The sequence below is a fragment of the Callithrix jacchus genome, chromosome 17 (assembly GCF_049354715.1).
Source record: "Callithrix jacchus isolate 240 chromosome 17, calJac240_pri, whole genome shotgun sequence".
Lineage (NCBI taxonomy): Eukaryota > Metazoa > Chordata > Mammalia > Primates > Cebidae > Callithrix > Callithrix jacchus.
Genome location: NC_133518.1, coordinates 944,295 through 972,255, shown reverse-complemented (window position 1 = coordinate 972,255; position 27,961 = coordinate 944,295). Strand labels below are relative to the sequence as shown.

Here is a 27,961-nt window from a genome sequence, read left to right as displayed (position 1 = left end):
AGAAGTTGTTCAAAACCAATGAGAACGAAAACACAACATGCCAGAACCTCTGGGACACATTTAAAGGAGTCTCTAGAGGAAAGTATACAGCAATAAGTGCCCATATGAGGAGAATGGAGAGATCCAAAATTGGCACCCTATCATCAAAATTGAAAGAGCTAGAGGAGCAAGATCAAAAAACTCAAAACCCAGCAGAAGACAAGAAATAACTAAGATCAGAGCTGAACTGAAGGAGATTGAGACACGAAAAACCCTTCAAAATATCAATAAATCCAAGAGCTGGTTTTTTGAAAACATCAACAAAATAGACCACTAGCCAGATTGATTAAAAATAAAAGAGAGAACAACCAAATAGATGCAATAAAAAGTGATAAAGGGGAAATCACCACAGGTTCCACAGAAATTCAAACCATCATCAGAGAATATTACAAACAACTCTATGCACATAAACTAGTAAACCTGGAAGAAATGGATAAATTCCTGGACTCCTGTGTCCTCCCAAGCCTAAACCAGGAGGAAGCTGAAACTATAAATAGACCAATAACAAGGTCAGAAGTCGAGGCAGCAATTAAGAACCTACCACACAAAAAAAGCCCAGGTCCAGACAGGTTCACAGCCGAATTCTACCAGACACACAAAAAGGAGCTGGTACCATTCCTTCTAAAACTATTTCAAACAATCCAAAAAGAGGGAATACTTCCCAAATCATTTTACGAGATCAACATCATCCTTATACCAAAACCCGGCAGAGACCCAAGAAGAAAAGAAAACTTCAGGCCAATATCCATGATGAACATAGATGCAAAAATCTTCAATAAAATATTGGCAAGCCGAATGCAACAGCAAATCAAAAAACTTATTCACCATGATCAAGTAGGATTCATCCCTGGGATGCAAGGCTGGTTCAACATACGCAAGTCTATAAACGTAATTCACCACATAAACAGAACCAAAAACAAAAACCACAGGATTATCTCAATTGACGCAGAGAAGGCATTTGACAAAATTCAAGAGCCCTTTATGCTAAAAACCCTCAATAAACTCGGTATCGATGGAACGTATCTCAAAGTAATAAAAGCTATTTAGGACAAACCAACAGCCAATATCATACTGAATGGGCAAAAACTGGAAGCATTCCCTTTGAAATCTGGCACTAGACAAGGATGCCCTCTTTCACCCTTCCTATTCAATATAGTTCTGGAAGTTCTAGCCAGAGCAATCAGGCAGGAAAAAGAAATAAAGAGTATTCAAATAGGAAAGGTGGAAGCCAAATTGCCTCTAATTGCAGAAGACATGATAGTATACCTAGAAGACCCCATCACCTCAGCCCAAAAACTCCTGAAACTGATAAGCAACTTCAGCAAAGTCTCAGGATATAAAATCAATGTGCAAAAATCACAAGCATTCGTCTACACCAATAACAGACTTAAAGAGAGCCAAATCAAGAACGAACTGCCATTCACAATTGCTACAAAAAGAATAAAATACCTTGGAATACAACTCACAAGGAACGTAAGGAACCTCTTCAAGGAGAACTACAAACCACTGCTCAACGAAATCAGAGGGGACACAAACAGATGGAGAAACATTCCATGTTCGTGGTTAGGAAGAATTAATATCGTGAAAATGGCTATACTGCCCAAAGTAATTTACAGAATCAACGCTATCCCCATCAAGCTACCATTGACTTTCTTCACAGAACTGGAAAAAACCACCATGAACTTCATATGGAACCAAAAGAGAGCCTGCATAGCCAAGTCAATTCTAAGCAAAAAGAACACAGCGGGGGGCATCACACTACCGGATTTCAAACTATACTACAAGGCTACAGTAATCAAAACAGCATGGTACTGGTACCAAAACAGAGATATAGACCAATGGAACAAAACAGAGGCACCGGAGGCAACACAACATATCTACAACTATACAATCTTTGAAAAACCTGACAAAAACAAGCAAGGGGGAAAGGATTCCCTGTTTAACAAATGGTGTTGGGAAAACTGGCTAGCCATGTGCAGAAAGCAGAAACTGGACCCCTTCCTGACACCTTACACTACAATTAACTCCAGATGGATTAAAGACTTAAACATAAGACCTGGCACCATAAAAACCCTAGAAGGAAATCTAGGCAAAACTATCCAGGACATAGGAGTAGGCAAGGACTTTAAGAACAAAACACCAAAAGCATTGGCAACAAAAGCCAAAATAGACAAATGGGACCTAATGAAACTCCACAGCTTCTGCACAGCAAAAGAAACAGTCACTAGAGTGGATCGGCAACCAACAGAACGGGAAAAAAATTTTGCAGTTTACCCATCTGACAAAGGGCTGATATCCAGAATTTACAAAGAACTCAAACGGATTTACAGGAGAAAAACAAACAAGTCCATTCAAAAGTGGGCAAAGGATATGAACAGACACTTTACGAAAGAAGACATATATGAGGCCAACAATCATATGAAAAAATGCTCATCGTCACTGGTCATCAGAGAGATGCAAATCAAAACCACATTGAGATACCATCTCACGCCAGTTAGAATGGCGATCATTAAAAAATCTGGAGACAACAGATGCTGGAGAGGATGTGGAGAAAAAGGAACACTTTTACACTGTTGGTGGGAGTGTAAATTAGTTCAACCATTGTGGAAGACAGTGTGGCGATTTCTCAAGGCCTTAGAAATAGAAATTCCATTTGACCCAGCAATCCCATTACTGGGTATATATACAAAAGACTATAAATTGTTCTACTATAAGGACACATGTACACGAATGTTCATTGCAGCACTGTTTACAATAGCAAAGACCTGGAATCAACCCAAATGCCCATTGATTATAGACTGGATTGGAAAAATGTGGCACATATACACCATGGAATATTATGGAGCAATCAGAAATGATGAGTTTGTGTCGTTTGTAGGGACATGGATGAATCTGGAGAACGTCATCCTCAGCAAACTTACACAAGAACAGAAAATGAAACACCGCATATTCTCACTCATAGGTGGGTGATGAAAAATGAGAACACATGGACACAGAAAGGGGAGTACTAAACACTGGGGTCTATTGGGGGCAAAAGGGGAGTGCCAGTGGGAGGGGGAGGTGGGGAGGGATAGCCTGGGGGAAATGCCAAATGTGGGTGAAGGGGAGAAGGAAAGAAAAGCACACTGCCAAGTGTGTTCCTACGCAACTGTCTTACATGCTCTGCTCATGTACCCCAAAACCTAAAATCCAAAAAAATAAATAAATAAAGGGTCTTAAATACTTCAAAGATGGGTAGTGTTAAAAGTGTACATGCTAGCCCTGATTCTCTCAGTTATTAACATAACAGAGAAATAAAGTATACACTCAGTGGACAGGCATCATGGCTCATGCCTGTAATTCCAGCACTTTGGGAGGCCACAGAAGGTGAATCATGAGTTCAAGAGATCAAGACTATCCGGGCTAACATGGTGAAAACCTGTATCTACTAAAAATACAAAAACTTGCTGGGTGTGGTGGCACTCACCTATAGTCCCAGCTACTCGGGTTGCTGAGGCAGAAGAAATGCTTGAAGCCAGGAGGCAGAGGTTGCAGTGAGCCATGATGGTGTCACAGCATTGCAGTCGGGTAACAGAGTGAAACTTGGTAAAAGAAAAAAGAAAAGAAAAAAAGACTTTTAAGAGCACAGAAATGTTTCAATTTTTAAAAATTATCACAGGTTGGGTGTGGTGGCTGATGCCTCTAATATAGCACTTTGGGAAGCTGAGGTGGGTTGACTGCTTGAACGTAGGAAGTTGAGGCTACCATGAGCCATGATCACACCATTGCACTTCAGCCTGGGCAACAGAGTGATACCCTTTATTCAAAAAATATATAATATGGCCATGACAAAAATCATTGTAATTATAAAGATATATTTGAATTAATAGCATGAGTGTTACACTGCTTAAGATAAGTTGAAATGAACATTGGAAAAAATGAAGAAATAGTTCAAATGAGATGTTTGACACCCACACAAAGAATATTAAAGGTGAATCCCAGTTGGGTAAATCTGTCCACCAACTGATTGGATTAACATTTGAAACCAAAATGTTCAAACGTAGTTAAACAATGAATATTATTTTCTTTTTGCTTAAATTAAAAAAATTTGGAGTTTTTTAATGAATAAAAAAGTCATTTGAGAGGAAAATTATATCAAAGAAATTAGAATTATCATTTGATTATTATAACTTGGACAAGATGCAAATATATTAAGTAAATCTGTGAAAATAGAAGTCTGTATTCAAACACATAGATTTGGTTACTGTTTTTATAAAGAAAGTTAATCTATCCCTCAGCACACTTAAAGAGGCTTTGTTTCTAAATTTAAAAAAATAAGCCTGTAATCCCCGCACTTTGGGAGGCCGAGGCGGTTGGATCATGAGGTCAAAAGATCGAGACCATCCTGGTCAACATGGTGAAACCCCGTCTCTACTAAAAAAAAAATACAAAAAATTAGCTGGGCACGGTGGTGTGTGCCTATAATCCCAGCTACTCAGGAGGCTGACGGAGGAGAATTGCCTGAACCTAGGAGGCAGATGTTTCGGTGAGCCAAGATCGTACCATTGCACTCCAGCCTAGGTAACAAGAGCGAAACTCTGCCTCAAAAAAAAAAAAAAAAAAAAAAAAAATAGCGGCCAGGCACAGTGGCTCACGCCTATAATCCCAGCACATTTGGAGGCTGAGGTGAGCCAATTGCTTGGTGTCAGAAGTTTGAGATCAGCCTGTCCAGCATAGTGAAACTCTGTCTCTACAAAAAATACCAAAATTAGTTCGCTGTGGTGGTACAACCTTGTAGTCCCAGCTACTCCAAAGGCTGAGGCACAAAAATTACCTCAACCCAGGAAGCAGAGGTTGCAAAGAGCTGAGATCTTGCCACTGCACTCCAGCCTGGGCAACAGAGTGAAACTCAGTCTCAAAAATTAAAAAAATAAAGAGAAATAGGGATTTAAGAATATACTACAAGAAATTCTAATGTATTACTCTAACATACAAATTATTTCTTTTATAAGAAAAAGGAAAAAACTTTAATATTTTTTCATTCTGCTCCAGCCTTGCCTGCCTTACATGTGCTCAGAGCACTTACATTAGCCTACAGTTGGGCAAAATCAACTAAGACAAAGATTATGGTAAAATAAAGTATTGAATGTCTCATGCAATTTATTGAATAAAGTGAAAAACAGCACTATCGTAGGGCCAAAAATTGAAGTTGAGTGATTGTCAGCTGGAGATTCTCTACATATGTGAGAAAACCGAAATTAATTTGAAATTTTTATAAAATCAAATGACTTTGACTTCAAATTTGTTACATAGCCTCTGAAGTCCTGTGGGATATCAAATCTACTACTGATAACACCATTCTAGAAAATTAGCAATCCATCAATATTATACTCAAATTTACCTATTGATCATTTTTTAGGGACTATTAAGCAGTCATTCAATATAATTTTCATGGTTGTAATAAAATAATAAACATTTTAAAACAGACTAAAGTATCATAATTATTTTTATCTTTGGTGATTTATGAAGTTCACTCCTTTTGTTTAAAAAAAAGTAGAATTTCCTTTTGAAATCACTGAATTATGTAGCCATTACAATTGAGATGTAGAATATTTCCACCCACCCACTCCACACATTTCTTCAAGCTTTTTTAATAGTCAAAGCCTGACTGTACCCCAGGCATTGAAACCACTGATCTCTCTTTGATCCTACAGTTTTTCTTTATCCATAATAGTATAAAAATACAATCATAAAGTATATAACCTTTCTTTAAAACGTTTTTCTTGTGTTTTGAGGTAATTGTAGCCTTCCCATTCAGTTGTGATAATACAGAGGGATCCTCGGTACTCCAGCCAGTTTCCTCAAGGGTAACACCTTGCAACGCCATAATAACACATCACAGCCAAAATATTGACGTTGATGTAACAAGGAACAGAACATTTCCCTCTCAAAATTTTCTCATGTTGCCATTTTACAGAAACACTCAAGGTCCAAAAACCTCCTTAACCCCTGGCAACTAATCATTTGGTCTCCACATGTATGACTTTTGTCCTACTGATCATTTTTAAAAAGTTAAACATAATTCATTTTTTATTTTTAAGCACTTTTATTTAAAAAATGGAAATTATACAACCCCTCCAAACCTATGAGCACGTTAAATACCATTTTGCCATGACAGCTCAGCAGACTTCAGAGTTCTTAACACTACTCCAAGAGGAATATATATGCGGTTTTATCCAAATTAACACACTTAAAAATGTTTTAGTTTATGTAAAAATAAAGGAATTATGAATCAGCAGGAAAGTTGTTAATGTAGAAGCATCAACAATCAGCTCAGCAGATGTCTACATTTAATTTGTACATTTATAAAATAAGAACCTATTAACTGGCAAGGCACAGTGGCTCACACCCATAATCCCAGCACTCTGGGAGGCAAGTGGATCTCTTGAGGTCAGGAGTTCAGACCTCCAACCCGGCCAAGTAGGTGAAAACCCATCTCTACAAAAATTAGCCAGGCATGGTGGCAGGTACCTGTAGTCCCAGCTCCTTGGGAGGCTGAGGCAGGGGAATCACTTGAACTTAGGAGGCAGAGATTGCAGTGAGCTGACATCTCAGCTCACTGCAACCTCCATCACCTGGGCCATTCTCCAGCCCCAGCCTCCCAAGTAGCTGAGACTATAAGCATGCACCACCATGCCTGGCTAATTTTTACATTTTTTGTAGAGATGGTGTTTCGCCATGTTGACCAGGCTGGTTTTGAAGTCCTGACCACAGATAATCTGCCTGCCTCAGCCTCCCATGGTGCTGGGATTGCAGGTGTGATCCACCACACCTAGCTAATTTTTGTATTTTTGGTAGAGACAGGGTCGCACCATTTTGTTCAGGCTGGTCTTGAACTCCTGAGCTCAAACGATCCTTGTGCCTTAGGCTCCAAAGGTCTGAGATTACAGGTGTGAGCCACTGAGCTCAATCTGCTAACAGAGATTTAAAAATAGCTATGATAAATGTGCAGAGGCATAAAAGAAAGTGTGAATATGGAATGAGTAAAAAGACAGAAATCCCAAGAGAAAACAAAAAATATAAAAATTAAGATAAAAGCAGAAAGCTTGGCTGGGCACATTGGCTCATGCCTGTAATCTCAGAACTTTGAAAGGCCAAGGTGGGTGGATCACCTGAGGTCAGGAGTTTGAGACCAGCCTGACCAACATAGTGAAACCCTGTCTCTACTGAATATACAAAAATTAGCCAGGCATGCTGGTGGGCACCTGTAATTAAAGCTCCTTGGGAGACCGAGCAAGAAGAATTCCTTGAACTAGGGAGGCAGAGGTTGCAGTGAGCCAAAATCATGCCACTGCAATCCAGCCTGGGTGACGGAGTGAGATTCCAACTCAAAAAAAAAAAAAAAACAGAAAGCAAAGAAACAGGAAATAAACAGCTCTTAGAGAAAATTCAGTTAGCAAAATTTGCTGCTTTGAAAAGACTGATGAGACTGATAAACTCCTAGCTGGATTAATAAAAACATCCAAAACACAAATTACTCATAGCAGAAATGAGAAAATATCATTATGGAAAACACAGATATCAAATTTATAATAGAATACTATAAACACATTTATAAACACATTTTGCCAATTAATTTGAAATTACTCTTTTGGCAACAAACTCGAAAATAAATAAATTTTATTGAAAAAAGCAAATTATATAAATGACAAAACAGGAAATACAAAACCTAGTCATATATCTTCTGAAGAAATTCTAGTCAAAAACCTTTCCACAAAGAAATCTTCAGGCCCTGCTGGTTTCACTACTGAATTCTATCAACATGCAGTTGAAGAAAAATTCACACAAACTCTCTACACAACAGAAGAGGAGGGAATTTTTTCCAGTGTATTTTATGAAGCGAGATGTCATGTCAATATAAACACCTGATAGTCCAGATGTGGTGGCTCACGCCTGTAAACCCAGCACTTTCTGAGGTCACGGCGGGTGGATCACCTGAAGTCAGGAGTTTGAGACAGGCCTGACCAACATGGTGAAACCCTTCCTCTACTAACTACAAAAAATTAGCTGGCACAATGGCATATGCCTATAATCCAAGCTATTTGGGAGGCAATCCTAGTCTCTGATAAAATTGACTTTAAACCAACAAATATCAGAAAAGACAAAGAAGGGCATTACATAATGGTGAAAGGATCAATGCATCAAGAAGAGTTAATGATCCTAAATATATACACACTCAATACAGGAGCACGCAGGTACATAAAGCAAGTTCTTAGACAAAGACACTTAGACTCCCACACAATAATAGTGGGAAACTTTAACATTCCACTGTCAATATTAGAGAGATCAACGACAGATAATTAACAAGAACATCCAGGATGTGAACTCAGATCTAGACCAAGCAGACCTAATAGATATCTACAGACTTCTCCACCCCAAGTCCACAGAATATACATTCTCAGCACCACATTGCACCTACTCTAAAATTGACCACATAATTGGAAGTCACTCCTCAGTAAGCACAAAAGAACAGAAATCAACAACAAGTCTCTCAGACCAAAGTGCAATCAAATTAGACCTCAGAAATCAGAAATTAATTCAGAACCACACAACTTCATGGAAATTGAACAACCTGTCGACTGGATAAACAATGAAATGAAGGCAGAGATAGAGATGTTCTTTGAAACCAACAAGAATGAAGACACAATGTACGAGAATCTCTGGGACACATTTAAAGCAGTGTCCAGAGTAAAATTTATAGAAATAAATGCCCACCAGAGAAGTAAGAAAAGATATAAAATCAACACCCTATCATCAAAATTGAAAGAGCTAGAGGAGTAAGATCAAAAAAACTAAAAAACTAGCAGAAGACAATAAATAACTAAGATCAGAGCAAAACTGAAAGAGATGGAGAAAAAAAAATTCTTCAAAAAATTAATAAATCCAAGAGTTGGTTTTTTGAAAAGATCAACAAAATAGACCACTAGCTAGATTAATAAAACAGAAAAAAGAATAATCAAATAGATGCAATAAAGAATGATAAAGGGCATATCACCACCCATGCCACAAAAATACAAACTACCATCAGAGATTACTACAAACAACTCTATGCACATAAACCAGTAAAGCTGGAGGAAATGGACAAATTCCTGGACACTTGCAACCTGCGAAGCCTAAACCAGGAAGAAGTTAAAACCTTGAACAGACTAATAACAAGGGCTGAAGTTGAGGCAGCAATTAATTAACCACCCAAAAAAAGTCCACGTCCAGATGGGTTCACAACCAAATTCTACCAGACATATAAACAGGAGCTGGCACGATTCCTTCTGAAACTATTCCAAACAATACAAATAGAGGGAATCCTTACCAAATCATTTTGAGACCAACATCATCCTGATATGAAAACCCAGCAGAGACTCGACAAAAAAGAAAACCTCAGGCCAATATCCATGATGAACATCAATGCAAAAATCTTCAATAAAATACTGGAAAACTGATTGCAACAGTACATCAAAAAGCTCATCCATCACAATCAAATAGGCTTTATACCAGAGATGCAAGGCTGGTTCAACATACACAAGTCTATAAACGTAATCCACAACATAAACAGAACCAGAGAGAGAGTCCGCCAACACAGAGGGGGGCTGAGGCAGTTCTAACTACCCCCATATAAACAGGACTTTAGGGAAGTTTACACAGCATCTGGGAAGAGCCTGCAGCACCTCAGCAAAGTCTCTGCAGGCAGACAGTGACTAGGCTGCCTCCTTGATGGGCAGGCCAGCCCTGATAAAGAAAAGGCAGCAGCACAGTGGTATCTCATAAATAAAGCCCTAACTCCGTGGGACAGAGCACCTGGGAACAAAAAGCGGTTTATGAGTTCTGCTGCAGCAGACCTAAACGTACATGCCCAGCAGCTCTGAATGAACAACGGAGCTCTCAGCTCAGCACTTGAGCTCCTATAAAGGACAGACTGTCTCCTCAAGCAGCTCCCTGACCCCGTATATCCAGAGTCACCTCATAAAGAAGAGATTACACTGACATTTGGTGGGTATCCTTCTGGGACAAAGATAAGAGAAGAAGAAACTGGTAGCAACCCTTACAGTTCTGCAGCTGCTGCAGGTGATCCCCAGGCAAGAGAGCCTGGAGTGGACCTCAGCAGTCCTACAGCAGAGGGGCCAGACTGTTCGAAGGAAAAATAAGAAACAGAAATAACTTCATCATCAACTGGACATCCACTTAGAAACCCAATCTGAAAATCAGCAACTACAAAGACGACAGGTAGATAAATCCACAAAAATGGGAAGAAACCAGCACAAAAAGGAGGAAAACACCCGAAACCAGAACACCTCTCCTCCTACAAGAAATCAGTTTCTCACCAGCAAGAGAACGAGGCTGGATGGAGAATGAGTGTGATGACATGACAAAATCAGACTTCAGAAGAAGAAGGGTAATGAGAAACTTCTGTGAGTTAAAAGAACATGTTCTAAGCCAATGCAAAGAAACTGAGAACATTGAAAAAAGATTTGACAAAATGCTAATGAGAATGGACAACTTAGAGAGAAATATAAATGAATTAATGGAGCTGAAAAACACAACATGAGAATTTCGCAAAGCATGGACAAGTTTCAACAGCCGAACTGACCAAGCAGAAGAAAGAATATCAGAGGTCGAGGATAAACTCAATGAAATAAAAAGAGAAGGCAAGACTAGAGAAAAAAAGCATAAAGTGTTCCAAGAAATATAGGACTATGTAAAAAGACCTAATCTACGTTTGATAGGTGCACTTGAATGTGACGAAGAGGATGAATCCAAGCTGGAAAATACTCTTCAGGATATTATCCAGGCGAACTTCCTCAACCTAGCAAGGCAGGCCAATATTCAAGTCCAGGAAATACAGAGAACACCACAAAGATATTCCTCAAGAAGAGCAACCCCAAGGCACATAATCGTCAGATTCACCAGGGTGGAAATGAAGGAAAAAATATTAAGGGCAGTCAGAGAGAAAGATCAGGTTACCGACAAAGGGAAGCCCACAGACGATCTCTCAGCAGAAACCCTGCAAGCCAGAAGAAAGTGGGGGCTGATGGTCAACATCCTTAGAGAAAAGAACTTTCAACCCAGAATTGCATATCCAGCCAAACTAAGCTTCAAAAGTGAAGGAAAAATAAAATCCTTTGCAAACAAGCAAGTACTCAGAGATTTTGTCACCACAAGACCTGCTCCACAACAGCTCCTGAAAGAGGCACTAAACATAGAAAGGAACAACCAGTATCAGCCACTCCAAAAATATACCAAATGGCAAAGAGCATAAACAAAATGAAGAATCTGCATCAACAAACTGGCAAAACAGCCAGCTAGAATCAAAATGGCAGGATCAAATTCACACATAACAATATTAACGCCAAATGTAAATGGACTAAATGCCCCAATCAAAAGACACAGACTGGCAAGTTGGATAAAAAGCCAAAACCCATCGGTGTGCTGTATCCAGGAAATCCATCTCACATGCAAGGATCCACAAAGGCTCAAAATAAAGTGATGGAGGAAGATTTACCAAGCAAATGGAGAGCCAAAAAAAAAGCAGGAGTTGCAATTCTCATCTCTGATAAAATAGACTTTAAAGCAACAAATATTAAAAGAGACAAAGAAGGACATTACATAATGGTAAAAGAATCAATGCAACAAGAAGAGCTAACGATCCTAAACATATAGGCACCCAATATAGGAGCACCCAGATACACAAGGCAATTTCTTAATGACATTCAAAGAGACTTAGACTTCCACACAATAATAGTGGGAGACTTTAACACCCCATTTTCAATATTAGACGGATCAACCACACAGAAAATTAACAAGGATATACAGGACTTGAACTCAGACTTGGAACAAGCAAACTTAATAGATATTTACAGAACTCTCAACCCCAAATCCACAGAATATACATTCTTCTCAGCACCACATCACACCTACTCTAAAATTGACCGCATAATTGGAAGTAAATCACTCCTCAGCAAATGCAAAAGAACAGAAATAATAACAAACAGTATCTCAGATCATAGTGCAATCAAGTTAGAACTCAGAATTCAAAAACTAACTCAGAACCGCACAGCTTCAGGGAAACTGAACAACTGGCTCTTGAATGTTGACTGGATACACAATAAAATGAAGGCAGAAATAAAGATGTTCTTTGAAACCAATGAGAATGAAGACACAACATACCAGAATCTCTGGGACACATTTAAAGCAGTCCCTAGAGGAAAAATATATAGCAGTAAGTGCCCGCATGAGAAGGAAGTAAAGATCCAAAATTGACATCCTATTGTCAAAACTGAAAGAGCTAGAGGAGCAAGATCAAAATAACTCAAAACACAGCAGAAGACAAGAAATTACTAAGATCAGAGCTGAACTGAAGGAGATTGAGACACGAAAAACCCTTCAAAAAATCAATAAATCCAAGAGCTGGTTTTTTGAAAAGATCAACAAAATAGACAGACCACTAGCCAGATTGATTAAAAAGAAAAGAGAGAACAACCAAATAGATGCAATAAAAAATGATAAAAAGGAAATCACCACAGACTCCACAGAAATTCAAACCATCATCAGAGAGTATTACAAACAACTCTATGCACATAAACTAGTAAACCTAGAAGAAATGGATAAATTCCTGGACTCCTGTGTCCTCCCAAGCCTAAACCAGGAGGAAGCTGAAACTATGAATAGACCAATAACAAGGTCAGAAGTCGAGGCAGCAATTAAGAGCCTACCACACAAAAAAAGCCCAGGTCCAGATGGGTTCACAGCCGAATTCTACCAGACACACAAGGAGGAGCTGGTACCATTCCTTCTAAAACTATTCCAAATAATCCAAAAAGAGGGAATCCTTCCCAAATCATTTTATGAGACCACCATCATCCTGATACCAAAACCCGGCAGAGACCCAAGAAGAAAAGAAAACTTCAGGCCAATATCCATGATGAAAATAGATGCAAAAATCTTCAATAAAATATTGGCAAGCCGATTGCAACAGCAAATCAAAAAACTTATTCATCACGATCAAGTAGGATTCATCCCAGGGATGCAAGGCTGGTTCAACATACGCAAGTCTATAAATGTAATTCACCACATAAACAGAACCAAAAACGAAAACCACAGGATTATCTCAATTGACGCAGAGAAGGCATTTGACAAATTTCAACAGCCCTTTATGCTAAAAACCCTCAATAAACTCGGTATCAATGGAACGTATCTCAAAGTAATAAAAGCTGTTTATGACAAACCAATAGCCAATATCATACTGAATGGGCAAAAACTGGAAGCATTCCCTTTGAAATCTGGCACTAGACAAGAATGACCTCTCTCACCACTCCTATTTAATATAGTACTGGAAGTTCTAGCCAGAGCAACCAGGCAAGAAAAAGAAATAAAGTGTATTCAAATAGGAAAGGTGGAAGCCAAATTGTCTCTATTTGCAGACGACATGATAGTATACCTAGAAGACCCCATCGCCTCAGCCCAAAAACTCCTGAAACTGATAAGCAACTTCAACAAAGTCTCAGGATATAAAATCAATGTGCAAAAATCACAAGCATTCGTCTACACCAATAACAGACTTAAAGAAAGCTAAATCAAGAACAAACTGCCATTCACAATTGCTACAAAAAGAATAAAATACCTAGGAATACAACTCACGAGGAACGTAAGGGACCTCTTCAAGGAGAACTACAAGCCACTACTCAACGAAATCAGAGAGGACACAAACAAATGGAGAAACATTCCATGTTCATGGTTAGGAAGAATTAATATCGTGAAAATGGGTATACTGCCCAAAGTAATTTACAGAATCAACGCTATCCCCATCAAGCTACCATTGACTTTCTTCACAGAACTGGAAAAAACCACCATGAACTTCATATGGAACCAAAGGGAGCCCGCATAGCCAAATCAATTCTAAGCAAAAGGAACACAGCGGGGGGCATCACACTACCGGATTTCAAACTATACTACAAGGCTACAGTAATCAAAACAGCATGGTACTGGTACCAAAACAGAGATATAGACCAATGGAACAAAACAGAGGCACCGGAGGCAACACAACATATCTACAACTATACAATCTTTGATAAACCTGACAAAAACAAGCAATGGGGAAAGGATTCCCTATTTAACAAATGGTGTTGGGAAAACTGGCTAGCCATGTGCAGAAAGCAGAAACTGGACCCCTTCCTGACACCTTACACTACAATTAACTCCAGATGGATTAAAGACTTAAACATAAGACCTGGCACCATAAAAACCCTAGAAGGAAATCTAGGCAAAACCATCCAGGACATAGGAGTAGGCAAGGACTTCATGAACAAAACACCAAAAGCATTGGCAACAAAAGCCAAAATAGACAAATGGGACCTAATCAAACTCCACAGCTTCTGCACGGCAAAAGAAACAGTCACTAGAGTGAATCAGCAACCAACAGAATGGGAAAAAATGTTTGCAGTTTACCCATCTGACAAAGGGCTGATATCCAGAATTTACAAAGGACTCAAACAGATTTACAGGAAAAAAACAAGCCCATTCAAAAGTGGGCAAAGGATTTGAGCAGACACTTTACGAAAGAAGACATATATGAGGCCAACAATCATATGAAAAAATGCTCATCGTCACTGGTCATCAGAGAGATGCAAATCAAAACCACATTGAGATACCATCTCACGCCAGTTAGAATGGTGATCATTAAAAAATCTGGAGACAACAGATGCTGGAGAGGATGTGGAGAAAAAGGAACACTTTTACACTGTTGCTGGGAGTGCAAATTTGTCCAACCATTGTGGAAGACAGTTGGCGATTCCTCAAGGGCCTAGAAATAGAAATTCCATTTGACCCAGCAATCCCATTACTGGGTATATACCCAAAGGACTATAAATCATTCTAATATAAGGACACATGCACACGAATGTTTATTGCAGCACTGTTTACAATAGCAAAGACCTGGAATCAACCCAAATGCCCATTGATGATAGACTGGATTGGGAAAATGTGGCACATATACACCATGGAATATTATGCAGCAATCAGAAATGATGAGTTCGTGTCGTTTTTAGGGACATGGATGAATCTGAAGAACATCATTCTCACCAAAGTGACACAAGAGCAGAAAATGAAACACCGCATATTCTCACTCATAGGCGGATGATCAAAAATGAGAACACATGGACACTGAGAGGGGAGTACTAAACACTGGGGTCTACTGGGGCAAAAGGGGAGGGCCAGTGGGAGGGGGAGGTGGGGAGGGATAATCTGGGGAGAAACACCAAATGTGGGTGAAGGAGTGAAAGCAAACAAAACACACTGCCATGTGTGTACCTATGCAACTGTATTGCATGCTCTGCACATGTACCCCAAAACCTAAAATGCAATAAAAAAGATAAGAATAATAAAGAAATAATAATAATAATAATCTGAAATAATTAAAAAATTAAAAAAAGAAAATTTCTCTCAAGGTACAGAACTGGGCGATGCAACAGCAGCAATGCTGGCAAGAAACTCTACTCAGACCTTTCTCCTCTACAGAATAAAAGAGCCTTTATCTGTGGTTGAAGAACCAAGAAGCACTCTCTTTGGGCTCTGGTGAATGCACATTGCTGCCAGAAGTAGGGAATATACATAAAAAGCCTGAAACCCTAGAGGATGTGCAGAAATTCACAAGGAATTCAGAGCCATGTCAGAAGAAGAGAATAAGAAGGCCATACCCCTGGGGCTCAGAGGCACAGTGCTTGCCTTAAAGTGGCAATCAGATAAAAAAATTCTGACCTACCCTCATCACAAGACTAACTGCTGTCAAGATACATATTATTTGCAAGAGACATACTCTTTCTTAGGGATAGAACAGAAGGAAGACTTAAGTTTGAGGGTAAAATTATCACCAGAAAAACATCCTCTGGCAAACCAACACCTACCCTCTACATAAGGTATTACCAGAGGCATTCAAATCCCATAAAGTAGACTGAGCATTGTGGCTCATGCTTGAAATCCCAGCACTTTGGGAGGCTGAGGTGAGTGGATCACCTGAGGTCAGGAGTTCAAGACCAACCTGACCAACATGGAGAAATGCCATTTTCACTAAAATACAAAATTAACTGGCTGTGGTGGTACATGCCTGTAACCTCAGCTGCTCAGGAAGCAGAGGCAGGAGAATTGCTTAGACCCAAAAGAGAGAGGTTGCAGTTAGCTGAGAACAAACCATTGCACTCTACCCTGGGTAACAAGAGCCGAACACCATCTCAAAAATAAATAAAGAAAGAAAGAAAGAGAAAGAAAAAAGAAAGAAGGAAAGAAAGAGAGAATGAGAGGAAGAAAGAAATGAGAAAGAATGAGAGAGAGAAAGAAAGAGAGAGAAAAAGAGAAATAAAGAAGAAAGAAAGAGAAAGAGACAAAGAGAAAGAAAGAAGAAAGGAAAAAAGGAAGGAGAAAGACAGAAGGAAAGAAAGAAAAAGAAGAAAGAAAGAAAGAAGAAAGAAAAGAAGAAAGAAAGAAAGAAAGAAAGAAAGAAAGAAAGAAAGAAAGAAAGAAAGAAAGAAAGAAAGAAAGAAAGATCCCATACGGTAGTTAAAATCACGATCTAGCAAAATCACATCTCAAGCCCAGCTTTACTCAGAGAAATACAAACACCTATACTAAAGGCCCAGTAAAAGAAAAGGCATCTCAGTTTTAAGACATAAAATCTACTTATCTTGGTTTCTATATGGACATCTAATATGTCCAGATTTCAACCCCAAAATTACAAAGCTTAAAAAGAGAGGAATAAAGATATCTTGGGAGGCAAAAGAAGACAAAGATGAGAGCAATTGTGAAATCAGCCTCACATGTGACACAGATGTTGCAATAATCTGATACAGAACTTAAAATACGCATATGTTAAAATCCCAATAGAAATATGTGCAAGACCAGATAACTAATTTCAGCAGAGAGACGGGAACTCTAAGAAATTTATGTGAAAATGCTAGAAATAAAACACCTTGATAGATATAAATAATACCTTTTTATGAGTTCATCAGCAGACTCAACTGTATTGGAAGTATCAGTGAACTTGAAGGTAAATCTGTAGAAATCAGAGAAAAACACACACAAAATACAAAAAGAGTGGAGAAAAAGACAGAACTTTTTTTTCTAAGTTGACAGATTGGAGGCAGTGTTAGTGTGCCTCTTCCACTTGGAAGAACAGAATAGTGTGTACAGATTCACACTGAATTTTCTTTCCAAGAACAAATGCAGGAACGCAAAAGAAAAACTGAAAGAATCCACAGAACCTTTAAAAGAAGCAGCAGGCTACAGCCTGCTTTCTGAGATAGGCAATAAACTGGAAGTCCCCAGAATGTGAGAGATAGAGAGTCTGCCTCCAGAGTACACATCCCCACTAGGGAATCTGAAAATTCAGGCCATGGGAGAAGGCCTTTACCCTACCCAGAGCTGGAAGTGCTTCAGGGAGTAGTGTGAAATATAAAAGTAGAAGCAGCAGTTCAGTCTGGGTAACAGGGTGAAAAAATGTCTACAAAAAAATACAAAAACCAGCCAGCTGTGGTGATGCATACCTGTAGTCGCAGCTATTCAGGAGGCTGAGGAAGGGGGATCACCAGAGTCCAGGAGGCAAAATTTCGGTAAGCTGAGATTGCACCACTGGACTTCAGCCTGGGGGACAAAGCAAGACCCTGTCTCGAAAAATAGAAACAAGTAAAAGTAGCCATGGGAAGTGCCCTGCAGGTATTCCCAGTCTCCAACATTAACTAAGGGAAGTCATTTATGACTGTATCTAACAGAGGCCCTCAGGGAAATCAGCCAAAAAGCTCAGGGCAGGGTGACAGGGTAAAAGAAGCTCCTAACTGAATTTTGTGATATAATCTCCAATAGGGATAAGCTTCCGTGATTAGAAAGCAGCAAAAGGGGATTAGGGGTGGGTAGTCAGCTGCAGATACTAGTGCAGGAGCAAGGCACCTGGTTCTGTTGGCAGATGGAGAGGGGCATGGCCTAAAACTTGTGCTTGCTATCCCTGTAGGAAAGATTATGGCCTGGGGCAGGTCTGAGCTCTGTGCAGACTACCTGAATCTAAATCCTGCATTATTAGCAGAGCACTGTGAGAGTGAGGTCAGTCTCACCAACTGCATGGAATCTGGGTGAGGCTTACTGCCACCCACTACTCCCCACACACTTTGCCAACTCTCCAGTGCAGCAGAGACAGTATTACTGCCCTCTGGAACACTGCCAAAGTGGCCTGAGAACAACATCGCAACCACCACAGGGGTGATGTTCTTTCCTGCCCAAGGAGAGTCAGAGCATACACCCACCTCATCCTTTCCCCACCTGGTGGTAGCCCTCCACGCACCCTAGTAGCTTAACAAAAAGGACACAAACTTTTGGGAGCTTAATAGCCCCCTGCTTACTTGAGGAATCAGAACACTTCCCCTGAGCAACTTAGGGCAAGCTCAAGTCCCACTGCTAGTACCACAGCTGGTGTTCTTTTGCAAGTACCACCTCCTGGTTGGACGCCAATAAACACAATTCATTACAGTCCCTCTAAGTAGAATAACACTGCACCAAGGAAGGAGACAACGGCTCCGTGATCTCATCTATTACCACTGGGTACAACACCCTGGCTAGCCAGAGGTCCTGAGTCTATCCAAATGACAAGTTTATTACAACTATAACCAGAATTTATGAAAGCCAGCACATGAAGTCTATCTACAATCAAGGAATCTCAGAGTCTTCATCACTCCCCTGCCACCTCCATAAGAAATGGTGCTAGTATCCCAGCTGGGAGACCTGGAGACAGGTCACATCACTGGATTTCTTGCAGACATTCTCCAGCACAAGCCCAGAGTCTGGTAGCACCACTAGGTTGCTAGACCCAGAGGAGCAATAACAATCACTGTTATCTGGCTCTCAGGAAGTCCCATTTCTAGGAGAAGGGAGAGAGCGCCGTATCAAGGGACCACCCCATGGGACAAATGAATCTGACTGGCAGGCCTTGAGTTTCAGGTATTTTCACTTGCAGGAAGGTTCTTACAGCAGAGACACAATTGCAGTGTTGGAGGCAGTAGGAAAAGCCTGCATCTTTACTCCAACAGGTAGAGAGCCTCTGTGATCATACAGGATCTGGGCCTGCATCTCCACTCCAACAGGTAGAGAGCCTCCGTGATCATACAGGATCTGGGAGAAAGGGTTCTTGTTCACCCCTGGTACAACACTGCAAACTAAACAGCAGCTGCTCCCATGGCAATACACCACAGATGTAGCTATAGACACCCTTCCCGGAACAATTCGGGGTAATTGTATCCCCATAGGACACTTCCCTGGATTCAGGCTATCACAAGAGGCAGAGTCACAATTTCTCCCTACTTGAACATCAACAGTTCTAGAGATGAAACGTGGTGCCTGTCTAATCCGAACAGCTAGAACACTGGGATGGGAGTGAGGCTGGGAGCAGATAGCTTTCTTGCTGGCCTGGCAGGAAAGCTGATGTAGCTCCCATGCTTTACCTTAATAAAACCTCACTACATATAATTTAGAGCTCTCCCAGCCACTTCTATCAAGGCTAGAACCTCTGCCCTCCATTGGGTATTACACCTACCAATCTACTTTAGCTACAACTGGTGTGTACCGAGGGATACTTCCCCTATTGGCCTGAAGCCTCAATCGGCAACTCAGTAAATAAAATACTGGGAAAATTAAATAAATTCAAAAAGTGTACACCATCGTAGAATGAGAGAAGCTTCAAGAGATCCTTGACATTTCATCCCCATAGGAGGTAGTAAAGTAAACTTGCCTACACACCAAGTACATAACCAGCATTTAGAAAATCCAGTGCACAAAGACTCTCTATAACAAAGAAACTCACACAGAGCCTTAACCCCTAAAAGCACCAAGAATCAAGTTAGATCGTAATAAACTACGAACAGTAAAGTCATATCCTTAAGAGAAAAAAATTTTTTTAATTACCATCAAATAAAAAATAAATTCAAAAACTGTTTGAAGAAATAGTCTATCCAAAAGAGAAAGAGCCAAAAAAGTCAGTCTAGTAATATGACAAAATGGGGTTCTATACCACACCTAAAAGAACACATGAGCTCCCCAACAATGGATCCAAACCAAGATGAAATCTTTAAACTACCAGATAAAGAATTCATAAGGTTATTAAGTTACTCAAGAAAATACCAGAGAAAGGTGAAAACATAAAGAAATTTTTAAAATCCAACATATAAATGAAGAACTTACTAGAGATAGACATTGCAAAGAAAACCCAGTCAGAACCTATGAAAATAAACATCACATTCAGAGAAATACAAAATGCTGTGGAAAGTTTCAACAATAGACTAGAACAAGTAGGAAAAATAATTTTAGAGCTAAAAACAAGTCTTTCAAATTAGACTGATTAGAAATGATAAAGAAAAAAATCTAAATAAAACAGTCTGAAAGGATATAGGATTACGTAAAAATGGCCAAACTTGAAGTTCACCATTCTAACTGGCATAATACGGAATAAAACTGGAAATCCACTCCAAAAGAAACCCTCAAAACTATACAAATACATGAAAATTAAATAACGACTCTAGAATGTTTTTTTCTATACAGAGTTTTGCTCTTGCAGATTACAGGTGCCCATCACCACACCCAGCTAATTTTTTGTACTTTTAGTAGAGACATGATTTTACCATATTGGCCAGGCTAGTCTTGAACTCCTGACTTCAGGTGATCCACGCAAGGTGGGGCTCAGGCATGAGAGGAAAGTCACATCATGTATGTACTGGGCAAATGAATAGGTCACAGTCTTTACTGTGAGCAATCCATAGGAAGAAGTAGAGAGTCACACAGTCTAAGTGATGGGCCCAGAGGTATTTGAAAGTGACCCCTGTAAGTAGGGGCCAGAAAGAAGAATCACATCACCTGTGTGCTGTGCCCAGTTATAAGTCACACTTCTTTCAGTGGGCATGACTTGGACAGGGGAGAAGAGTCACATTATCCCAGTTCTAGACCCAGAAATATGTCACCATCTCTCTTATGGACAATATTCAGGTAAGAGAGAAGAGTCACATCATCTAAGTGATGAACCCAGAGGTACATCACAATGTCTTCTGTTAACGATCCAGGCAGAAGATTCACATCAACTTGGTGCTAAGCCCAGTAACATGTCAAAATCCCTTCTGTGCAAAGGGACTAGGCAGGAGAAGAGAATCACATTACCTGGTGATGAGCACAGAGATATGTCATAATGCCCCTTGTAGGCAGGGCCCAGGGAGTAGAGTTACATCGCCTGGGTGTTGGATATACCAAAGTGTCCCTTATGGGAAGTGCACAAGCAGGTGAGTCACATAACCTGGGTGAGGCAAAGCCAGATACAACAATGCTTTCTGAGGGCAGAGACAAGAAAGGAAAGGAGACTCACATCACCTGGTTGCAACGTCTAGTGATATGTAAAAATGCTCACTGTGGGCAGTGCCAAGGAAAAAGAACAGAGTTACATCTTCAAGGTGCTGGATCCAGCAATATGTTAATATCCCATCTGTGGGCTAGGTCCATGCAAGAGCATCAAGTCACTCAGGTGCTAAGCACTGGCAGATTTCACAGTCAAACCTGCAGAATGGCCCAGAAATGAGATGAACAATCCCACAACTGAGTTCAATACTGAGTATGGCATTCAATACCTCCTGTATGTTGGGTGTAAGCCCCAGAGTAACCAGCTCAACAGCCAACTGGATTTGTGCATGACAGCATCAATTTCTGTGCAGACTGTGTCTCCTTAGGGAAGTCACAGTCTCACAGGTGTGCTGCATCTTGATCTGAGAGTCACCAACCTACATGTATCTATGTATGACTCAATTATTGCGTCTTTGACTGACTATAGGTGTGAGATTCAGAACCTCAACAGTGATGTGTGTTTATGTCAGAGGATGACAATAATTACTGTTGGCTGGGTGTGCATATGAGTGTCACAATCTCACCTGTTGTGCTTGGCCCGGTTAGCACACTCTGTATACTATCCCGTGCCTTATACAGTATGAATGAGAGTTGCAATCAATTTTGAGACCTTCCTGCTGGTATGGACTCATTATTGTACCTGTGGCATTAAGTTTGGGTATGAGAGTCAACATCACTACAATTAACTAGGTCAAGATAGGAGAGTTCTCTCTTGCCTGTGAGCTGGGTTTAGAAATGAGTCACCCTGGCTAACGCCTGTAATCCCAGCACTTTGGTAGGCCAAGGCAGGCAGATCATGAGGTCAAGAAATCGAGACCATCCTGGCCGACATGGTGAAACCCCGTCTCTACTAAAAAAATACAAAAATTAGCTGGGCATGGTGGCACGTGCCTGTAGTCCCAGCTACTCAGGAGGCTGAGGCAGGAGAATTGCTTGAACCCAGAAGGCAGAGATTGCAGTGAACTGAGATTGTGCCACTGCACTCCAGCCTGGTACCTGGTGATGAAGTGAGACTCTGTCTCAGAATAAAAGAAAAAACAATGAGTCACCCTATCAACTGTGGTTGAATGTTTACATAGAAACATGGGCTTAGCACCAAGGTGATGTGAGTCTTTGGCCTAGACACTTCAAGCAGGAGGCAGTGGAACATATCTCTGGGCCTATCTGAGCTTTCCCCATGAAACAGATGTGACATATGTCTAGACCCGGCACCTAGGTGATGTGACTCTCCTTTTTTGACTAAGCCCTGTGTATTTTGGGCATTCTAACATATCCCTGGACCTAACATCTGGAAGATAAGGAGACTCTGCATGGGCTATACCTAAAAAGTTTCTTGTAACATATTTCTACATTAATCACCTTGGAGATGACTCTCCTCTCTTACCTGGGCTTTGCCCATAAGAGAGATTGTTACACACATCTGCACCAATCACCTAAATGCTGTGACTCTTCTTTCATTCCTGGGTCATGCCCACAGATGAAAGAATAACATCGCTGTGTCCAGCACACTGGTTATGTAATTATTCTGCCTGATTTCTGCTCACAGGCGGCATTGTGACATATCTCTGGGCCCAGAAACTATTTAATACGACTCTCTTCTATGACCTTAACTTTGTGCATAAGGTAAATTGTGACATTTCTCTGGGTCAGCACATAGGTGATGTGACTCTCCTTTTCTGCATGGGCTATGTTCACAGGAAAGAGACTGACTTGTTGCTGTGTTGACAGCTGATGTGATACCTCAGTTCTGGTTCTCTTAGTTTAGTGCACATGTGCAGTAGCTTTACATGCTTCTTCATATGTTGTGTGTCTCATCAGCATCTTAGATCTTCACCCAGGAGTGTATGTTTGTTGTTTGTTTGAGATGGAGTCTCACTCTGTTGCCCAGGCTGAAGTAATCTCCGCTCACTGCAACCTCCATCTCCTGAGTTCAAGCGATTCTTGTGCCTCCTGAGTAGCTGGGATTACAGGCATGCACCACCATACTCGGCTGGTGTTTGTGTCTTTAGTAGAGATGGGGTTTCATCATGTTGGCCAGTCTAGTCTCGAGCTTCTGGTTTCAAGTGATTCACCCTCCTCAGCCTTCCAAAGTGCTGGGAGTACAGGTCTGAGCCACTGTGCCTGACTGGGGGTTGCAGTTTTTGCTATTAAAATAAGCAGAAGTTAAGTTTGAGGACAGGCAAAATCAAAACGCACATGTTCTCTAGAGCAGAGAGTCCTTAATGAAGATAGCTTTGCTTGAGTATGCCCGATGGGAGTGCTAAGGCTTATTGTGTTGGCTGTGCAGTCACCACGGTTTCTATATCCCGAGATCATGGCTATTTTCTTGACTATCTTTTCTGCTTCAATTTCCCTTTAAGAGATCTTAGAGCCATAATCACACTGGAGGTTGAGGGGCTAGGTCATTTTTACTGGAGCTGTTTTCTGCTGAGTGGGTGTTACTTCTGCCAAGCCTGGGCCCTAGAGTTTCTTCCTGTGTGATCTAACAGGGTGTAAACCATGTCATTTATGGAACCAGCCGGTAAGATGTTGGCAGCCAAACGTTGAAAGCCTCGCAAAACCGTCATACAAAAAAGGAACTGCTGTAAGTAAGACAGCAAGAAATCAGTTAACATTTTAAACAGAGTTGGAACAAAAGTTAAAGCCGAAAGTATAGTAATGACTGATTCTATTAAAGACAGCAAGGCGGGTAATAGACATTGCTTTCATGTTCCAGTGAAAGTTCGTAGAGATTCAATTTTGTCTGTCTGGGTGGTGATATTATTACTATTTTCTTGGAATGAACTAGACTAATTGATTTCAAAAACAGCATTCTTCTTTTAGATACAAACATGTTTCTCACAGCCTGGCTGCGAGAAGATCCCAGGCTCTTTGGTCTGTAGGACTACAGTGGCCACCAAGCACAGACGTTGTTGAAGTCTACTGAGTCCCTCTGCTGCTGTTGGGAAGCCATTGTGGTTTCCTGAGATCTTTTATACTAGATTCCCAAGGCTCCACCTTATGGTGACATTTGTGCTGAAAAAGTATTTTGCATTAAAGTGGTGAATGCAGTGAAAGTTTTAGTGTTTTCTGTTTTTTTGCCAATAAGCAAAAGTTTTGTGCAGCCAAGTTGACAGCAGTAATTGGGTCTGTTTATGGATGATAAAGCTGAGTGATGGACAAAGAAGTCTTCAGTAAACACACTGAAGTTCTCTAAGAGCCATCAGAGTTGTTTTTTACATTGGATTAGATCATTTATTGAGAATAGAACATGCACTCTGATGGTCCTCTCTGCATTTGGGACTTTCTGTAGGAGAAGCAATTTTGCTGGCCCTGGATGGTATGAAGTCCCACTGTGAGTATTGCAGCTGGGCTGGTCTCTATTGTACCTGACAAAGGCCTTTAAGGAAGAGTGTAAAAAGGAGGTGAAACAAGATTAGATTCTACAGGAGGCTCTGATAGTGTGTGGGATGGTGGGGATTCTAAAAAAGACATGGGCTCCTGAGAGCCCCTATCTGGAGCTGGTGTTAGGCTCTGAGATCTGGAGTCTCTTCCCCTTAATAAGAATGGGTCCTCTAATGGGTCTGAGAGGCTTTCTTTTTTACTAGGCTTTAGCCCACAGGTGCTGCATAGAGCTGGGTTTTGTTCTCAGCCATAAAGGCTTGCACATAAGATACTTCAGACGATCTTCCCTGATTTCTACAGAAAAGATCTTGCTGTAGGATGCTATTAAAATTCACAGTCTAATTCTCCAGTCATGTTTTGTTAGCTAATCTGTACACAGGCTAAATAGTGTTACAAAAGAATATAAGCCTTTTCTTAATTCCTCTAGCCAAAAGCCGTTCCAGTAATATCCCAGTGGTGTTTCAATGAGAGTAGAGGTAAAGGCTCCCCACAGTGCTGAGAGAATCCAGCAAAGACAGAACATGTACTGAAGTTTAGGAGGCCACGGGCATCGCCATGAGCCAAGTGGGACCACCAAGGTGTCCAGAGCATCCCTTCAAAACCCACTAACTAAAGCTCTAGGAGGTCATAGGCATTTGCCACACACTTTCCTACTTCTCACCAGTGCTGGACATTTCCAGCCCTACTGAGATGACTCCCACTGCTGGCTCTGGGGCAGATGTCTGGCTGACAAGTCTTTTCTTAATTCACTGGTTTGCCATTTGTGATGCTCAATTATTAATACCTGGAACGCTCAGATGCAATCCCCACGTCCGGGCATCTACATGACTGCACTTTTTGTTCAGCAAAGAAAGCCTGTTGAAAAACAATGTTAAGGAGCTGGAAAATGCGTAAAGCCCAAAGGGACAGGGTGCTCTTATTCTGCCCCTCAAAACAAAACAAAAATTTTGTATACAGAAAACCTGATCAGAAAATAAATTACAATAGCCACTAGGTGGCGATCGAGTATTGCTGAAGGAACAGCAAACGGTAAGCCGAGTCTGAAGTGTGGCCAGAAAGATGTGAAACTAAGCACCAATGTAGCCCGAATATGAAATGCTGAGAGTGACCCGTGTGGTTAGTGTATTTATGGATAGTACAGAAGTAGCAGCTAGAAGGAGATCAAACTTATATTCTCTCTCTAAGGAATATTGGTGACTTAAAAACCTTTCCCTCGGAACTTTACTGAAACGGCACTGGAACAAGCAGTGATAGTGAACCGGGTAGTCTGGAACTGCTATAGTATTCACTGCAAGTAAAGGGAAAGTGAAATTAATGAAGCTGACAAACCTCTCACCGGGCCATGGCACCAGAAACATTGATGGCTGATGTAATACCTTGGTTCTTATCTTCTTAGTTTAAAAGAATTTAAACAAGACACACAGCAAAAGAATTATAGCATAGAGTAATTTATTGAAGAAAAAAAGAATATTTTGAAAATTAAATGCAGAATAGACAGTACACTCTGATAAAGAAATTCCAGGGCTGCCTGCTCATAAGGGTGAGATAGCATTAATTATTGGTGGAGAACCCCTCTTTATGGGGAGTTTTACATGATTATTCATAGGAAGGTGGAAAGAAGTGTTACACTAAGCATGTTCTGCCTGGTCTTCTCTGTGCACATGTGCAGCAGCTCTACATATTTGTGCATACATTGCCTGTCTCATTGGCATCTTAAATCTTCCCCCAAGAGTGGGTTTTTTATTATTAAAATGAGCAAAGCGTCAGCTTGAGGACAGGTAAAATAAAAATGCACGTGCTCTCTAGAAGTAAAAGTCCCTACGGAAGACAGGTTTCAAATGACCCCCAACTACTCCACATCTTAAAAGTCGCTACCACAAAGCTGGAAAGCTGTCTGTTCCTGAAGGATCAGATCCCAATTGTGTCTCTGAGACACTGGCAAATCACGCCCTACTTGAGATGGACCGATGATTTCAATTGTAAAATGCCTAAGTCGTCAGCAGCTTCAGGTTGCATTTTGGAGCTTGTCCACTCTAATGAGTTAATAAAAATGGCTCACAAGACTCCTGCCTCAGAAATGGGGCTTTCTTCTTTACTTTTAACAGATTTTGTGCAACCCTACACTTAACCTTCCTAATGCCTCGACTTTCACATTCATGAAAAAACCGCCATTGAGAGTGACATTTCCAGGAAGTCACAGTCCTGGTCACTGCTCTACAGAGCTCTGAAGCTGTTCATAATCAGGCCAGGTGGAAGATTTCTCTCAAAAGCAGTTGAGCATGCGCTCTGGCTAGAGGAAAAAGAGGGTCGTGGCACAATGGAGAGTGTCTCGGATATCAGGACAGTTTCCCCAACAGTTTAGGAAAGAAGGCAGCGCCCTGAGCTGCAGAAGATGCAATGCTCTGGAAAGAACCCTGGGTGCAGGTGAAAGAGAAAATCGAGCAGGACAGGACCAATCGGGTGAGAACAACCCGCCCTATTTGGGCAAAGGTAAGGTATCTTTGTAGGGTAATGCCCTCCTCAGTGCCCAGCCCAGACCTTCCCTTAACGTCCACATTTGTACTCACTATCCTTGGCAAAGAGTCGGCAAGGATTCAGAGTCCAACAGTACTTTGTACACCAAGAAGTCAACACCGGTCTGCCCCTCCCTCCAGGGCTATGCACTCCAGATCCTGGGACATGGTGGGATTAGAGTTCTAAAGCCTACCTACAAACAGGCTCAGAGCAGTTAAGGAACTAGAGCTCCCAGCACATGACTAGGTGGGATGCGACCACTCTGCTCCTCTTTCCAGAGCTGCGCAAAGCCCTGGAGCCTGTTGCATGCTGGGATTGTAGTCCTGCAGCTGCTTGACCAAAGGGCTGGGAGCGTTTATAAGCATACATCTCCCAGCAAGCCTAGGGAGGCGCACACAACCCCATCTCTTGCCTTGTCCCTGAGACTGGTGCATGCTAGAATTGTAGTCCTGCAGCCCTGTGACCAAAGGGCTGGGAGTGTTTATGAGCATATATCTCCCAGAAAGCCTGGGGAGAGCCACACACAGTCCCGCCTCTTCCTCCAGTGATGATCACTATCACTGGCCCAGGTGTATACTGGGATTGT

The 27,961-nt window shown here is 41.0% G+C and overlaps 1 long non-coding RNA gene across 1 annotated transcript in view; it reads right to left on the bottom strand.

Annotated features, from left to right (window-relative positions):
- LOC144579861 (uncharacterized) overlaps positions 1 to 27,669 on the bottom strand; it is a 37,983-nt gene extending 10,314 nt beyond the window's left edge. The window contains exons 1-2 of the long non-coding RNA XR_013528320.1: positions 27,429 to 27,669; positions 3,506 to 3,620 (exon numbers count right to left, since the gene is read on the bottom strand). This is a non-coding gene — a long non-coding RNA (uncharacterized LOC144579861). The remainder of the gene's footprint in view (positions 1 to 3,505; positions 3,621 to 27,428) is intronic.
- Positions 27,670 to 27,961: the final 292 nt, after the last annotated feature.